Below are 12,401 nucleotides of genomic sequence, written 5' to 3'. Positions count from 1 at the left end.
GGTTTAAATTTATTAAATGCATTTAGCTTAACTTTTAAGTGCTTTTTGTGGCCCACTTAAAGGGATAGTTCACCCAAAAATGAAAATTCTGTCATTTGGTCCCCCTCAAGTTGTTCCAAACCTGTATAAATTTCTTTGTTCTGCTGTACACAATGGAAGATATTTGGAAGAATGTCAGTAAGCAGATCTCACCCCCCATTGACTACCATAGTACCCCTTACTTTGGTAGTCAATGGGGGGTGAGATCTGCTTGATTACAAGCATTCTTCCAAATATCTACCTTATATAGGTTTGGTACAATTTGAGGGGGGCTAAATTTTGACCGAATTTTCATTTCTTGGGCGAACTATCCCTTTAAGTAGACATATACACTACCGCTCAAAAGTTTGGGATCTGTAAGATTTTTAATGTTTTTAAAAGAAGTTTCATCTGCTCACCAAGGGTGCATTTACTTAATTAAAAATACAGTAAAAACAGTAATATTGTGAAATATTATTACAATTTAAAATGACTGTTTTCTATTTGAAAATATTTTAAAATGTAATTTATTCTCGTGTTGGCAAAGCTGAATTTTCAGCATCATTACTCCAGTCTTCAGTGTCAAATGATCCTTCAGAAATCATTCTAATATGTCAATTTGCTGCTCAAGAAACATTTATTGTTTACAATTGTACAAAATATTTGTGTACAATATTTTTTTTTTTCAGGATTCTTTGATGAATAGAAAGTTCAAAAGAACAGTGTTTATCTGAAATCTAATCTTTTGTAACATTATAAATGTCTTTACTGTCACTTTTGATTGATTTAATGCATCCTTGCTGAATAAAAGTATTAATATCTTTAATTTCTTAAAAAAAAAAAACGGTTTTGAACGGTAGTGTAAAATGTTACAAAAGCTTTGTATTTTAGATTAATGCTGTTCTTTTGAACTTTCTATTCATCAAGGAATCCTGAAAAAAAAGTACACAACTGTTTTCAACATTGATAATAATAACAAATATTTCTTGAGGAACTAATCATCATATTAGAATGATTTCTGAAGGATCATGTGACACTGAAGACTGGAGTAATGATGCTGAAAATTCAGCTTTGGCAGCACGAGAATAAATATCTTTGCAAAATATATTCAAATAGAAAACAGTTATTTTAAATTGTAATAATTTTTCACAATATTACTGTTTTTACTGCATTTTTAATTAAATAAATTAAGCCTTGGTGAGCAGACGAAACTTCTTTTAAAAACATTAAAAATCTTACCGATCCCAAACTTTTGAGCAGTAGTGTATGTAATTTCGTAATTATTTCTATTGCCTTTGAAATATTAAAATGTACTGCCGAATGTACTGACAAGCATTAATAGTAAACTAATATATACTTTAATGTAATTAAATTTAATGTAATGTAATTTAAATTTAATGTAATGTAATTAAATTTAATGTAATGTAATCTTCTGAAACTTGTATGTCATGTTATTTAAATATTTTTAATTATACATTTGTGATGATGAAATTGCAATTTAGTACATTTTAGAATAACACATTGTAGTTAAAATTATAATCAAGGACTTTACATGTGCTTTATGTTAGTCAACGGCAACACATCAGAATAAGTGTCTTTGAAGCATGACAAGATTATTAAATGTTAATGGTTTAAAATTAAAGTAAAATTAAAGTGTACTTAAGTGTGTTTAAAAACATGATTATAAAAGTGTACTTTAAATACACTTAAGTGGCCTTTTATTTCATTAATATTGTATTATCTGCAAGTTTTTAAAAATATACTTAAGCATAATATAATTAAGCACACTTAACAAGGGATTTTATATGGCTGTTTAGTTGAAATTCAGAAATTTGACTGTCATGATGTCAGGACGCGTGCCTTTCCCCCAGATTGCCTTTATTTGCCCATTGAACTTACATAAGATTAATTAATTATATATGTGTTTGAAACCAATATACGAAACATACAGTTACAATGCAGGCAGTTCAGTGATGGATAATTAGTCTGACAGAATTGTCTGTTGTCAGTGAAAATGTGTGTGATTTGATGCAGATGGTTTAGTTTCCAGATTGGAATGTACTGTTTCTGTAGCAGATATCACACATTTGATGGCTAAATATTAGCAAGTTCCTTTCTCTACTGTATATATCATAATACATATTAATGATATTCCATGATTCACCCATAAGATATTTGGCACATGCATTTTAATATTATAATTAATTCTGTAACTTAAAGTTGCAATGAAAAGGAAGATCTTTTCTTCCATATTGTGACGTATATAAGATGGGTTATTGGAAAAAAACAAAAAAAAATTAGGGAGAGGACTTGGTTCTGTCCAGTGGTTGTAAAAGAAACCTGCAAAGATGAATTGTTCACAATAAGATCAATAACATTTATTTAGAAAATAGATCATTTCTTTTAGAATTTTTATTCAAATTAGTTATTAAGTAAAGAGCAGTGGGTGATTTCTTTGTCCTTTGTTGTTTGATTAACATTAAAACCACCCTTTAAGACCGATGCACAGGTCAAATATACTGTTACACATGTTTTATTTCTCAACTGTTTATGTTCACTTAAGGGGTACCAATTATGTTTAGTAGGATACTTGCCAAGACGGGCAAGTATCTCTCTCTCTCTCTCTCTCTCTTTACCGTCATTTAAAGTTAGTAATATGTTTTACTTTATTTGCTATTGACATATCTGACCAAACTGCAAATTTTCCAGCGCTCCAAAATCAACTGCAAGTAGATTTTTATTGTGGCGTCTGAAGCGAAAGTAGTCCACAGTTGTTCTTTTTTGATTTTTTTTTTTTTTCACAAGTGTGATTCAGTAAATTCTTACAACCTAAAAGAGTCAATCTATTTTAGGTGTTTCAGGACCTACATCAGCTAGCAAAAAGCCCTTAGGACTCAGAGGTCAAATCCTATTTTTCTGTGAAAAAGGGATGTGCGCTTGACGAGCTCTCACATCTGTGCCGCTGCGCACTTAATCCACTCCGTGTGTTTCGCTTATCAGTTCGCTCACACTAGGGCTGGGCGATATATCACATGCGATTGTCACGCGCATTTCGTCAGTAAAGCCGGTTCCCTGATTACCGCGAAATCGCCATCACCTGCTTTCAAATGGAGCGGCATTTAATAGACAGAGCCGTAGATCACTGACAAGCTACGCAATATCGCGTTCATTATCGCAGATGAATCGCCTTCGATAATGAACGCGATATTGCGTAGCTTGTCAGTGAACTACAGCTACTTTTTGGCATAAAGGGTTCTTTAAAACTGAGTCAAGAACGCTGTATGGTTCTATATTGAACCCCATTGAACCTTTTTCTAAGGGTTTACATGACAAGGATGTAGTAAAAACAGAAAAGTTTTGCTTAGACGGTAACAGTCAAAACATGTTCAAATGGATCAGCGAAATGATGAAAAGCGAAAACGCGCCTATAGAATGAACATGTAATACACATGCACATGACATCATCATTTTCACAAATTAGCAGTTTACACAATGACGATAATGTATCATTTTCAAAAACTTGCACTTTAGAACCTGTTTTCGAAATTTTGCGTATTCAGGCCCCCAAAATACCGTTGTTGTGTAAATGAACGGCCAAAATGCATAAAAGTTTTGTTTTTTTTAGTTGAAAATGGTGTCATGTAAATGGCCCCTGTATAAAGTGTATCTAGATACTAGAATACCAGATATTTGAGGGTGAGCTCTTTTGATCAGAAAGCAACCACAAAGCAACACTCAGATCACCATAGCAACACCCTAGCAACCATACAGCAACCTTAAAGGGATAATTTAATGAAAATTTTGTCATCATTTACTCACTCTCATGTTGCTCCAAAACCGTATGACTTTCTTTCTTCTGCGGAACACAGAATATAATTATTTTGAAAAACATTGGGGTTCAAACATCTTTCCAACTAATTGATTTTCATTGTATCTATGGACATGTACCAAACTCATCTTTGTTGTACAGAAGAATATAAATCATACAGATTCAGAACAACATGAGGGTGAGTAACAATGACAGAATTTTCACTCCGACAATGTGACATCGGTTTTCTCTCTTATTAAATAAAAAGTAAAATAAACACATTAACATATCCTTAAATGGAAAATAATTTTGTACTGAATGCTTTTATTGGCACAAACATTCTCACAAGAGGAATTAAATGAAGTCTGACAAATGACTGTCTTATTGGATTGAATTATTCAGTCCATATGAGTTTATTTGATCAGGATTCCTACTGTAATGAATTAAAGCACTTTTTCTTCAAACTAATAGTGAGATATGAAAACAGCTAGTATATTCCTACTGTAACAGTTGCTGCATGATTATAGGCTCAATAAAAGCATTAACTAAGGTTTTTAAAAGGAGAACCCCTGACAGTTGGCACATTGGCTTGTCTCTTTCATGCACTGACCCCGGCCGTCGGGGATGAGGTAATGTGTGCCCCCTGCACAAGTAGCAGCCAGTGACCGCCTGTTTAAATTGGCGTGCCACAGATATGCAGCGCTGCCCTGGTGAGTGGCCAGTTTGTAACGTTGGAACACCACATGGCAATTTAGTGACATGCCTTCGAGTGACAAACCCAGTCCATTTTATTTGGTGTTAATGTGAAAATATTATAACATAAGTAGCATTTGTTGAAGGTAGCACCTTCTTGTATGAAGTGACAGACCAGCTGTTGTTAACGTAACGCTCCAGTTCCACCAAAACAGGCAGGTGCACCTGAACTTCCTTCCTGTCCCACCTGCAAAACACATTACGAGAGGACAGCACAATAGGTTCCGGAAGTGTTCCCTGGTCTGGTCATTTGCATGCTATTTGCATACAGTTGCCCCCCAAAGCCTGTTGGTTATGTCAAGAGGCCAAATTAACTAGTTTTCAGTTCGCATCTCATTTGCATAGGAGCTGCTTAACCGAGGTTGCTCTGCTAGGTGACCTTAATTGCCTTTGTCCTTGTGCTGGGAGAAAGCAGCCTCTGATTGCAATTAATTTCATTAAGGAAAGTATCATTATGACCCAGAGAATACATTTGCATGCTGTCAGGATGGGGATGTGCAAGCTGTTCCCAATCAAGTTGCGTTTTGCACGTGTAGATGTTCTGTCATACTTTTTGTAAGGATGAAAAATTAGGCCAGGCTATGATGAGTGTTGCCTTCATCAGTGCGATCAATCTCACTCAGAAAAGAAGCAGATGCATTCATTACATTAGCGGGGGAGGTTCATAGTTTTGCCACGTTAAACGGTCAGATTTTGCCACAGGTTAATGTGAAGGTCCATTCTGCTGTCACTGTCTGAAGAAAAAGTACAGGGCTGGGTGAAAGGAAATGATCTCGTTTAAAACATCCTTACCGAGGATGTTTTAAGAAAGCTTTCAACTGTTTTGCACCTTTTTATATATATAGTGGGTTCTAAAAGTTTGAGATCTAATTTGAAATCTAATAAGCAGAACATTTTAAGATAACATTTACATATTTTTTGAATATTATTTTTTATTGTTTTCACAAAATCCAAAACAGACACACATTTTAATGATGGAAATAATATAATTTACTTAAATTTAGATTAATTTTAATTAAAATTTATAGACATTTTAATTAAAATGCTGAATTTGTCACAGTCATTAATTAATATTATAAAACAGTTAGTTCCTGTCCTTGATTCTGATTGGTCAATAGCTGTGGTTTATTCACGATAAAACACTCAACGGTTCTGTGTATCACTACACAACAATTGTAAACATATGTTTGTTATTGTTCATTGAAGCTTACTGTATTATGTAGAACTAGAAGAGTGTTGTGAGAAAGAGATCAAGCGAGTTTATTACCTGCATTCAGATTTAGCATTTTCCTTCAGGTCAGTCCTGTGTTCATAATAAAAAATCTGTTTAAATGTCTGATGTATTATCTTGTCCTTTTAACAGTTAAGGGGTTTTCCCATGACTGACAGTGCTAGTCAAAGCATTTGTCAGTTGCGTCTTGTTCACAACAATTCAGTCTTTTCAATGTAAAAGTCTTCGCTACTGACTGACACACTCATAAAAACAGTCTTTGTCGCCATCTAATGGCAAAATAATGTAACTTCTGTTGCTGTTCACGGTCAGGGACTATTTTTTTCCGGCGGAAAGAAGGCTTTTAGTGATTTTATTTCATGAAAGTTGCATTGATACATATTTGGCTTTATGATACAGCACAGCCTCTCGTACCTTATTCCTTACATATAATTTTTATATATAATATTATTTTATTTATTATTTATATTTATTTATTTAGGGATAGTTTACCTAAAAATGAAAATGTTGTTATCACTTACTCACCCTCAAGTTGTTCCAAACATGTATGAGTTTTTCTTTTCTTCTGTGTTCAACAAAAGTTTCTTTCTTCTGTTGAACACAAAAGAAGATATTTTAAATAATGTTGGTAATTGAACAGTTGACAGTAGCCATTGACTTCCATAGTAAAATACTAAGGAAGTCAATAGCTACCGTCAACTGTCTGGTTACCAACATTATTTAAAATATCTTCTTTTGTGTTCAACAGAAGAAAGAAACTCATACAGGTTTAGAACAACATGAGGGTGAGTAAATGAGTTTTGGGTGAACTATCCCTTTCATGACTATGTTTCTAAACACACTTAAGTACTACATTTCTAAACACACTCTAAACATGTGAGATGAATACTGGCTGACATGATGAAGAAAAAATCTTGAACTTCATGTGAACGTTCGTTCTCGGTGTCAGTAGCTCCATAGAAATTTGCTGTTACTATTCAAAATCTTGTTCATGCTAAACATTTGTGCTAAATGAATATTCACTTTAATATTTAGGAATAGGTGATTGTTCAAATCTCTAACCCTAACTATGAGCCATCGCAACAGTGATGCTTGCCTTAGCAATTACTGCTAATGTACTGGAAGCTTACAACATTTGAGTGTTGCTACATGATACCAAACACAAGGCAGTTTGGTGTGTTTTCAAGTTAAGAATTGATATTGATTTTTGGTCACACAAATCTTTGAGGGTTTTCCATCTCGAGAACATTTCGCCACTTCGGTTCAGTTATTGTATCGAAACAGACGCCACAATCTCAATGTGCAGGGCAAATGGGGTGGAAAAAAGAGAGATATATCTTGAGCAGACAGATAAAGACAACAAAGAATGGGTGCTGTAAAGCTCGCAAGCTGCCGCTGTCACACTGAAGTTACGATGCTCTCAAAGGTGGTGTTCCAAACGGTGTTATTGAGGCGCCACTTCTCATCAGCAGAAGCCCCTCAGGTATGACCCTCACATCTCCTTCATTCCAGATCCCCCTTGTGAATTTGACACGTTCCGCTTCCACAAGCTTCCACCCTGAAGGAAAGGAACCGTCTCTGTGGAACGACGCAAAGAGATTCTCATTTCGGACCACGGAACTCAGAAGCCAATCTGAGCATTTATTCGAGGCGTCAGAGCAATCAGAAGACCTGCGATTGCAGCGAACGAATGAATAACTGATTTCCAGAGGTTGGGGTTAAAAGGCTCAGGAGGCTCCTGTTGTGGGCACCGGGGCCTTGGTGAGAGATGCTATTGGCATATGGATTCGGAGGTGAATTTCACACTCCACTAGGAGCAGTGTCATTATGATTCTGCTCGCTCGCCTTCTCTGTTTCTCTCTCTCTCTCCAAAGCTTTTGGAGCGCCAGCCAGGCAGAAAAGCCTCAACCCAAAAGCTTAATTACAAATCTACCCTGAGGAGGAAAGGAAAATATACTCTGACGCCCTCACACACATACACACACACACAGTCTTGTGCTCATTCAACTTGGCGTGTGGTTGTGGTATTTGAAGCAATCCTCAGAAAAGAAAAAGTGAGGTACAGCGTTTATGTGCAGTGAAGGTAAAACACCTGGGACTTCTAGCATTTTTTTTTTTTTTTAAATTTCTAATTTCTAATTTAATTTCTAATTAAGAAATAATAAAAATAAAGAAATAGATTTATGTATGTATGTATGTATATATATATATATATATATATATATATATATATATATATATATATATACTGTATATATATTTATATATATATATATATTTCTTTATTTTTATTATTTCTTAATTAACACACAGTACTGTGCAAAAGTCTTAGGCCAACACCAGCTTTGATGTTTTATAAATGTTTTAATGACCATCCATATCTATTATTCTGTCTCTTTATTAAGATACAAACATACAAAAAAAAAAAAGAAAAACAGAACAAAATGGCTAGTAAAAGTATTTAAAAAAAAAAGAAGCAAAAATAAGTATTTCCTGTATTTTCTGATTATTCTAAAAAAGAGACTGAGAAATCCTTATATATGGTCATTAAAACCATTGCTAAAACTGCATCTAATGGTGGCCTTAGACTTTTGCACAGTACTGTACATATAAAATGAAAATGATAATTTAAAAAATCTTCATTAATATATTACATATAATTGTTCTAACACTGTACCGTGATGAAGAGATAATCAGTGTTATTTACTTCACCTGTCAGTGGTCATAATATTATGCCTGATAACTACAGGAAAAACCTGAAATGAATGAGTTCTTTGTGTAATATTCTGCAAACATTCAATTTTTTTTTTTTTTTTTTTTTTTTTTTTTTTACGTGGGCCTGTTAGCAACCGCTCACTAGCAATTGCATTGCAATGTGCTAAAAACTACCCAGAACACCTTAGCAACCACATTGCAACGACCTAGCAACCACCCACAACACCTTAGCATAACATTTTTATATATTTAAGACAATAGACACAGTACTTTCTTGAAAATAAAATCCAGCACAGCGCTACAACAACCCATAATGAAATGACCCTTCACAATATAGATAACGCTTTACAATGAACTCTGTTGGATCAATAAAATATTTTCTCACCTGTTTAGTTAGAAAATCGCCATCTCTTTATAGTTTTTACAACATTTCAAATCCCTCAGTTCTCGCCATCTCCGATAAGCCAAGCAAATGTTGATTCTTGTTTTATTACAAGCTCTGTCGCATTCTATTTTTTGCCAGCAGACTCTCCTCTGTTCAGCGTTTTTAAAAAAAAGGATGATTCCCTGCATGGTTCGAGGTTTAGTGTGCTAAATGTCTGTCAACCTTGCTCGCTCGTAGTGACAAAACCTATGCCACTCCCACACTATACAGGCATCAAAGTAGCCAACTTTTCTCTATTTACAGATATGAAGAGACACCCAATGGCGAGTGATGTATGTCCCGCAAAAACCATCCCGCTTATCATAGTAAATCAGGGTAAGACAAAAACACGTTTTGGAAAAAGGATTGATGATGTCTTGACTCATTATTTAAATGTTGTTAATTTAGAACAAACACAAAATGTTACATAGTGTACCTTTAATATCTAAATGATTTTTTCCTTTAATTCATTCAAGATGTTCCCGATAGACAACTGTCAAGTAATTAATAAGTAAACAGGAAACATATTACCGAACAGTGCATGAATCTTTGGCAGGTAAAAATAATCTGCTTCCTCCCAGTTCAAACCGATAAGAGGAAGTAGGAGTCAGACTTCATGAGGAGCATCGTTCACGGATAATACACAAAGTCTCAGCGGATATTCAACCAAGGTCTTGGCAGTGTGCCAGTCCGCCAGTGTTCAGTAGCCTGCAGGTTAAAGTAGTGCGGAAGCCAGGAAGTGTTCAAGGTGTGCATTCAGTGTAGATCCCAGAATGCATATTAAGCCCTATAGGGCTCTGGTACAGTTGCCCTAATGCAGCATTAGACTTTGATCTGCATGCTGCGCTAGTGAACAATCTCAGCAGGGCATATCCACTGCCTGTGAGGTTTATACATTTGCTTCCATGCAGTGATGCTTTTGCATCAACACTCCAGGCTATTATGGTGCATGTCTATATGCCTACATAGGGCGGCTGTGGAAGTCAGAATGCATACAGATATCTTGAGCACTCGCTGAACTTTGAAACCCTCAGGGTGTGTGTTCACTCTCTTTAGCCAATACTGTGCCCTGTCAACACATGCATGGAGAAAGCTTACTACAGACTATTTTAAATGTGGCATCTGACCTATGCATGCATTTCCTGCTGACTCTTTTACTGTATATCTCCATTTTTCTCTCTTGCCACACTCCAAATGTTAAGTAAGTGTCTGCAGTTGGCGTAGTGTCTTATATAAGTTGGTACAGAGGCCAGCATATTTGTTGTGAAACACGATGGCCCCTTGCAGAGTGTGGCTTGTGTTCATCCAAGCTTGAATGTCAGGACGCTTTACTGTGGTGGGTGGTGTTACACAACTTTTTTTTCCCCAAGCATATCTTTCACCATCAACACAGGGCATTCAGCTTTATCTAAGTTATATAGTAGTGTTATTTTACTATTATTATAGTATTTATTAAAGTGCATCTATTATGCTTTTCGAATATCACCCCTCATGTAGGCCTGGTGTGTAATGTAGTTGTTTGTAAATGTAAAAGATCTGCAAAGTTTTAAAGATCAAAATGCACAACAAATAAAGTTTTTGTCTCCTAAAAGAATCAATTCTGAACTGCCAAAACAAGTCGTCAACAATTTCAGTCTCACTTCCTTTTACATACCTATGTAACAATGTAACAAATTTGCATAATGCCAGCATATGGTCTTCATTGGCTGCCCATGAACAACATCTACTTTGACCTGCCCTCAAACACTGTAGTTGTAGCTGAGACTGGAAAGTTTGGTTTGTGTTGTCGTCATGTTGAGAAGATGCTGTTTTCAGCACTGCAAATCCACTTTGATGCACTTCAAAAGGAAGAAAACTAGTGTCGGAATTTATACTGTAAAATGCCATCAGTACAAGTGCTGAGGAAACCTCCGGAGCTGAAATTCAGATATATGTTTAATTTCCAGCATGCACTGTAAGCAGTAGACCAATCACAACAGACTGGGCCATCTGACCAATCAGAGCTGAGTAGAGTCTCGGAAAGAAGGGGTTTAGGGAGTCTAAATCTTCAAACAAACCGTTTTCAGACTTTTTGAGAAATTAGGTGATGTTCAATGTATATTATGAGAAAATTAAAGTGTTTTGTGACCTTGGATGCATGTAAACCTATTGTAGCAGACCTCCAAAACAAAATTAGGAACCTTTATAATAGCATAAAAGGTTGGTTTATTTTATATATTTTCAGGGTTCCTTTTAATTTTTAGTAATTTTGTTATGTGCTTTTTCCTTGTTACTTTTTGTTTTATTTAAATATTTATATATATTTAGCTATAATTTATTTTTATTTAATTTTTTACTTTTAATTTTAGCACTTTAACTGAAACTTATTTTATTTATAATTTTCATTTGTTTTTTAGGTTTAAGTTTTTCAACTTTAAACTCAAATAAAATAAAATTACATTTATTAGTGAAAATAAATAGTTTTAGTTAACAATAATAACACTGAATTTAATGAATTTAAAGTGGCAGTTTTGTGATCTGTGTGTGTTATTTTATATGCTATACTAGTAAATTATAAAAAAAGTACATTTTTAAGAAATACACTTTCACTTTTCATATTCAGAAAATGTACAATCTATCACTTCTGGGAAAATGGAGCAAAAGCATTGATGACACATCTGACACATCTCAAACAAGCCTAACATCACATGATTGCAAGATACATGAGGAGCAAGGAAGCACATGGCGAACAGGGAACGTGACTACATTTTAAAATAAAAGACAAGAAACATGAACAAGAAACAAAACCAAAACTATGGAAATGGAAATTTTATAAATATAAATCTAAAAACGATATAATTAAAATGATGTGTGTATAATTTTTCTGACTTGAATGCGTGGCAGCAAAGCAGAACCTGATTTCACCAAGTACAACATGTTCCTGGATCAACATCTTTGTTGATCCTGGAACAACATTCCAATCAACCAATCAGATTTGGGGGACAAGTTTACATTTTATGTCAAGTTTAGGCTCACAACCAGGGTTAGGTTCTTCTACATCAGTGTTTTTTACCTATCATTTCCCTTTGATTTTAGGGATAACTTATGAGTAGGGTTAAAGGTGCCATAGAACGTTTTTTTACAAGATGTAATATAAGTCTAAGGTGTCCCCTGAATGTGTCTGTGAAGTTTCAGCTCAAAATACCCCATAGATTTTTTTTTTAATTAATTTTTTTTTTAAAATTTTTGGGGCATCATTAGAAATGCGCCGATTCATGCTGTGGCCCCTTTAAATGCTCACGCTCCCCGCCCACGGAGCTCACGCTTGCCTTAAACAGTGCATAAATAAAGTTTACACAGCTAATAACCCTCAAAATGGATCTTTACAAGATGTTCGTCATGCATACTGCATGCATGCGTCGGATTATGTGAGTATTGTATTTATTTGGATGTTTACATTTGATTTTGAATGA

This window comes from Megalobrama amblycephala, linkage group LG9, assembly GCF_018812025.1.
Source record: "Megalobrama amblycephala isolate DHTTF-2021 linkage group LG9, ASM1881202v1, whole genome shotgun sequence".
Taxonomy (NCBI): Eukaryota; Metazoa; Chordata; class Actinopteri; order Cypriniformes; family Xenocyprididae; genus Megalobrama; species Megalobrama amblycephala.
This window is presented reverse-complemented; position numbering follows the sequence as displayed.